The sequence below is a fragment of the Octopus bimaculoides genome, chromosome 11, assembly GCF_001194135.2.
Source record: "Octopus bimaculoides isolate UCB-OBI-ISO-001 chromosome 11, ASM119413v2, whole genome shotgun sequence".
Classification (NCBI taxonomy): domain Eukaryota; kingdom Metazoa; phylum Mollusca; class Cephalopoda; order Octopoda; family Octopodidae; genus Octopus; species Octopus bimaculoides.
The window spans coordinates 9,434,386-9,440,704 of NC_068991.1; the positions used below are offsets into that span (position 1 = coordinate 9,434,386).

Below are 6,319 nucleotides of genomic sequence, written 5' to 3' on the forward strand. Positions count from 1 at the left end.
CAAATCAAGAGTTTGAAAGAACCGATATCGAAAGAGAATCATTTGATGTGAAACGTTGTAAATTGGTCAGTACAGATAATCCAGTAAAGCTTAGCAGATCTGGAGTCTTCGCCAGGATCGATGAACTATGGTTTTCACATAAATCAAATCATCAGGAGCGGGGGGGGGCACCACACAAACCATCTTAAGGTTTTGAGATTGCTGATACAACATTAAACTGCAGTATATAATAATTCATTGAAAAGCTTTTGTGAACATTGAGAATGAACTCCATTTAACTAGTAAGACGGTAAATAATTCTTTGTACTTCGTAGTTAAAAATACTGGGGTGTACACTCAAGCAAAAGAATGTTATTGGTCTAAAATTAAACCCGATATTAACTCAATACACAGCTGAAGAACGTTTTATAATCCTTTGCTCCAGAAGTATAAGTTGTGCATAAGCATTCAATATGGTTTCTATAATAATTACAGATGAATACAAGTTTATCTAAAACAGTGGATTCCAAACATTTTGGGGCTGCCGCCCTCTTGACATCCAGGCCACATTCCTAGCGCCCCCACCCCAACTAACCATCACGAACATAGACCTCTTTCTGAAGCAAATTCAAAGCAACTGTATTTCACAAATAAACCTTAATCTAATGAACCCATTATTTTGTTGTTTTTACATGAATCGCTACCCCATTATCGCCCCACTTTTCTTCAACGCCCCCTTTGAACTTTCCACCGCCCCCAGGGGGTGGGACAATACCGCCCACTTTAGGAACCACTGATCTAAAACGTTATCGATAAATTTTATGACACTGTATGTGCTCAGCTTTCGCAATAAAAGATTGAGAACCAACACAAACGACAAAAGGATGCATCTTCATTGAACTCAAAACAGAACATGGATCAACTCCGAGAGACGATTCGCTTTTACCACTGAGCAGTTGACATTAAACAGCCAAGTACCAATGATCCACCATGAACGATTGGTCTTTTTCGGAGTCAGAAATACACCTTAACTGCCTCTATATTATTGTATTCTATAAGACGGAGAGCTGGCAGAATTATTAAACGTTAGAGGGAAAAGCTTAGCGGCATTTCTTTCAGCTCTTTACCTTCATTCCTTCCGAGTCAATAAAATAAGCCCCTTCCCCTCGAAATTGGGCGGAGGTAAAGAATACGCACACCACCCGTTTTCGGCGTAACCGTAACCCTAACCCTAGCCGCCAAAAACGGGTGATGTGCGCATTCTTTACCTTCCCCCGAAACAGCAGGGCTTAAGTCCTTCCAACGGACCGGCATCCCATTCAGGAGGAATATTGCGACCTCGGTCATTTGTATGCCATGGAAGCCGGGTAAAATGGTCTTACGAATCCTAGGGCTGAAGAAGAAAAAATACCGTATTTATAAGACTAACGTCAACCCGCGTAATGTTTCTCAGAAACGCATATAAGGACGCTTCAAAAAAAAAAAAAAAAGACGCTATTTTCTTCGCCATTAAAATATATTAAAATATATCAGAAATTTTAAATAATTCTGTCTCATGTCTCGTTTGCTCGCGTCTTTTCTCAGTAGACTGACCCACTCTCTGGCTGACACAAATGGGAATGATTCGAACTGGCTTCCAATTACAATGTAAAGGCACAAACGAACAAATCTACCTTTTATAAACTGGGTTCCAAATGCAGATTAGTTTACCCTCAAAGTAGATTTTTGCTATAGCAACACAACCTTAGGTAACAAAAAAGGAAAAGAAAAACCCTTCACCAGCACATTTGTCCGCTCCAAAACCATTTATCTGACAATTTCCTTGCTAACCCTCGCTGAACTCTTATTCTCCATCGCTAAATCTTTCTCAGTTTCCCTTTTAAAATACTATCCTATACACACACACACACATATATATATATATATATATATATATATATATATATACACACACACAGGTCTCAGGCCAGCAGTGTTTGGGGTTCTGATGATACGCCTTATGAGCGGGAAACTTAGAGTAGCCCCATAAACGGGTCTACTCCACTATAATTATATATATTATCACTACTACTACTACTACTACTACTACTGGTTACCCCTTCACTTTTCAATGTTTCCTACACAGGAAACAGAAAAACCGAGTTGAAATATCTAAGTTTATAAAGCATCTAATCCAGCCCGTTTGGCACAAAGATATTTTTGCTTAGGGTTTTGCGTCGTTTAAAATCTCTAAGTACCTTAAGTAAGTGGCTTAGAATCTGAGTCAAGATTGTATCACAAACTCGGATCGTCAAAAGCTCATGTTTTTTGGTTCCACGGCCTCAATTTTGAGGGCGAACGATATTGATAACACTGATGTGACTATGTTGATGAGGAGAATAAACCAAGGCAAGTTTAATCGTAACATGAGAGAGAATGCATGCAATTTTGATGTGGGTACGTGAGATTGGTTAGTGTGGCAGTACTTATAAGAATGTGTGTGTGTGGGAGTACGCGTGTGAGAGTGAGCAGAAAGCATGTTAAGAAGTTCTGATTGACTGCAGTCTTGTCAGAAGTATCTGTGTGCGTGTGTGCCTATACCCACGTTAGTATATGCTGTGTATGTGTTTAGTAGGTTTGGCTGCCAGTGTAGAGTGAAAGTATGTGTTTAGAGGGTGGGGCAACTGGTTGTGTTCTTCATACTGTTATTCTGGCTAATGATTTCATATTATAAAAACGAACAGAAAATTGATTGCTGCCGGGGATAAGCGCTCAAACTGTAAGAAAAACATTTCGTGGACCCCTAACACTATCCTTTGTTCGTAATTTTTAATACGTTGCTAGAAACAGGAACCAAATCTCCTTATGTCACACGCTATCATTTGAAAAGTGTTTGGATAATGTAGTAGTGGAGCCCTTTAAAAAAAACAAGACAGTCATATATAGAAAGCTTTCTGCCCGATCAGAAGTACACATGTAACGAAAGAACCAAGTACACAAACGGATCGTAGCCATTTCCTGTAAGCTGAAGTACTTGTATTTAAAATAAAATTAAAGATTCAGTTTTTAAATATTCCTTATTCATTTGAGTTAGCAACATGGCAAATGTCTTCTTGTTTAATCCCACCCCTTTTTTTCCCCCTTTGGATTTCCAACTATACGATTGCCCAATATGTAGCTGTACCCTAGTTGCGTCACAGAAAATACATGTTCGCGCGCGCGAAATGCTACTCTTTTTTGTAGGGCGTCATGGAAAAAAAATGTGTACAGAGAAAAGGTAATCTGGGTTCATTTTCGTAGTCACACACACATATTATTCGCAACAAAGGTGTATCCTTAAAGTACTGTACTTTACATGTGACGCAAACTTAAACTCTCTGTCTATATATATGTGTGTGTGTGCGTGCGCGCGCGCGTATTATGGAGATAGCATGAGGTTTAAAATAAAATTGATTAGAAGTTGGAATGGAAATTAGAAAAGAAGGATTTACAACAGTTCAGGAAGGAAGGGAGATTAATAACATGCTTTCACTAGGCTAATAAGAATAAAGGGTGGAAAAGCTAACATAATTATAAACCAATAGAAAATATAATCGGCATTTGACCTGGAAAACAGCTGACAAATCTAGTTTATTTTTTTTTAAAAATAGATTTGTGTCAAACGAACTGAAATATTACCTGTAACATAAATGATAAGTTTAACGAAACGAATCCTGATTGCCTCAAAATTGTTCGTGTTCATTTCTGTACATTTTGGTAGAAAATATTGAATTTTAAAAAATTCGTTATTAAAAAAAATTATTATAATTACAAAAAATAAAAATAAGTACTTCAAAGTAAAAGTAAAAATATTGTGAAGATTAATTTATCTCAACTATTAATGAACTGAGTGACTTCCCTTAGTATGGAGAGTCTTAAGTCCGCCTTATCAAACGGAAGCTGTAAATTTCGTTTGTCGGCAAATGATGTCACATATTAATAAAGTAGATGATTTTTTTTAAATATTTCTTGTGAGGTTTACTCAGTTTATCTTTTTTCAATAATTCTGTTATCATTTTTTTCGAAGCATGTAACAAGTTTCCAAATGGAAGTCAACTGAAATCATGAAATATCGTTCCGCACTAAATATGCAGTCCCTTAAAAGTACAAATTAAATCGATTTACGAAATAAATAAACACTAAAAAATCCTAAATAAAACGAAATATATTTATTTAGTAATAGAAAATTTTTTTAATGAGATGATAATAATAATAAGAGAGTGTGGCTTCTTTCTTTTGCGGGTTTATATTTAAATAGCGATTTTGATATATTTTCATACTAATTTCAACTTTTAGTATAAACTTATTTATTGCATCTACTGTTTCGAGAAAAAGGATATTTATAAATATATTTTTATATTTTTAAATTTCATTAAATGACTTTTTTCAACATATAGAGTAACGCAATACTTTAAAATGTCGAACGATAGCAAAAGAAACTTTAAAAAAAAATAATAATAACCTACAAAATGAGTGATTTTCAAATATTTTTCTACATCCTTTCCGACGGCGAAGTGCGTCCCGGCAATATTAAGATTGTTAGTAACTTTCGTACAGAGAAAGCTATCCAACATCCGGGCAACCCGAATAGTCATTAACTGCTCTTGAAATGCAAACAGTTACTTGTCATTTCGACGGATGTCCAAAACGAACGTAATCGTAAACTGTGATCTACATATTTCGAGTATTACATCTGCAACCGACACACACGCACAACATATATATGTATGTGTATGTGTTGAAATAGTTGACATAATTGTGGTTTCTATAACAATTTGGTTTTCTAATAGAGATTCTTAGCCTCAAATGAACCTCTTTAAGCTCAAGGAGAGGTGGAACCAAATTACCATCAATCAAAAAATTCTGAAAAGGAAATGGGGCTGGATCGGTTACACTTTAAAGAAACCTCCAAGCAGCTTGGCAAGATAAGAGTTAGACTGGCAACCTGAAGGAAAGAGGAAAGTTGGATGACCTAAGAAGATCTAGAAAGGACGGTCCGAAATTGAGGAGGTAACCCAAGATTGTGCCCACTCGTATGAAATGGTCATAGCCCTGTGCTCCTTATGAAGTAATGTGGACTAACTGTTTCAGATGCATTCACAGAGTTTTTTTTACAGCCAGACAATTTTCCCTTTCAACATGGAGTATTACAGAATTAATTACCAAACAAACACTAAATCACACTGAAATGAAACCTATATATCTTCCATGAGATTTATGCTGTCAAAACATCAAATTGTAGGCATTATTTGTCTGGAGTAAGAATTCATTGACAGAATGACCATAGCATAGCTTCTGTGTTACCATGGAAACCAGAGTTCTAAAATGTTTCTGACTATCATGATTCATTTTGTTCTTTTCTTGTTGAGTGTCTGGAGGAAGGGATAGCATCCATAACTTTTGTATATGGTGGTGGTTGTCTACTCCTTACACAAGAGTTTGACCACCTCCCGCACCTACACCTTAGCCCTTTCATGGCGTCTGATGTGGCTTTTTAAACCAGACAATGTTCTGAAAAAACACCCACACAGATTGCATCTCTGATTTGAACTACCAATATCTGCATATAAGTTTTGCTCATTGTGGATCTTAACATGTCTTTTAATGTATATATGATGGGCTTCTTTCAGTTTCCATCTACCAAATCCATTCACAAAGCTTTTGTCAGCCTGAGGCTAAAGTAGAAGGCACTTGGTGCTATGTAGTAGGACTGAACCAGGAACCATGTGGTTGTAAAGCAAACTTCTTACCACATAGCCACATACATACATACATACACACATACATACATACACACACACATACATACACACACATACATATATACATACACAAACATTCATACATACATATGCGAACACACATACATACATACTTACATACATACATACACACATACATACATATGTGTACATACATACATACATACACACACAAACACACATATATTATAATACATTAATATTCATTTTCGGTAAGTTTGTTTCCGGAAGAATAAAGGTAGCATTGATAGCCTCATTGTTTGTCCCACACAAGATCCTTCATTGAGAACGCCAATAATATACTTGTGTAAAGGCATGCCTGCCACCACACCATCACAGCTGCCAATTTTCTCCCCCACCCACCCTCTATTGTCACTTGTTGACATTAAATCAAATTAAATATTAAGAAATACTATTGATGTCACCATAATCCTTGTTGCAATGATGCTCAACCTCATTCTCATCCTTGTCATCTTCCTCATTGTCATCATCCTAATCATCATCATCATCAACATCATCATTATAAGCATCATCCCCATTATTATCTCCATCATCATCGT

The 6,319-nt window shown here is 36.3% G+C and overlaps 1 protein-coding gene across 5 annotated transcripts in view; it reads right to left on the minus strand.

Moving 5' to 3' along the window:
- Positions 1-6,319, minus strand: part of LOC106880011 (sodium channel modifier 1) — a 42,405-nt gene that overhangs the window by 20,925 nt on the left and 15,161 nt on the right. Inside the window, exon 1 of one of the 5 annotated variants that reach the window (XM_014929798.2) lies at positions 4,464-4,601. The exons of 2 other annotated variants lie outside the window; for them this stretch is intronic. The gene's annotated coding sequence lies outside the window, so the exon portion shown is untranslated. Of the gene's footprint in view, positions 1-3,636; positions 3,875-4,459; positions 4,602-6,319 lie in introns of those variants that run through there. 2 more of the 5 variants (XM_014929801.2, XM_014929799.2) reach the window with 2 other exon arrangements.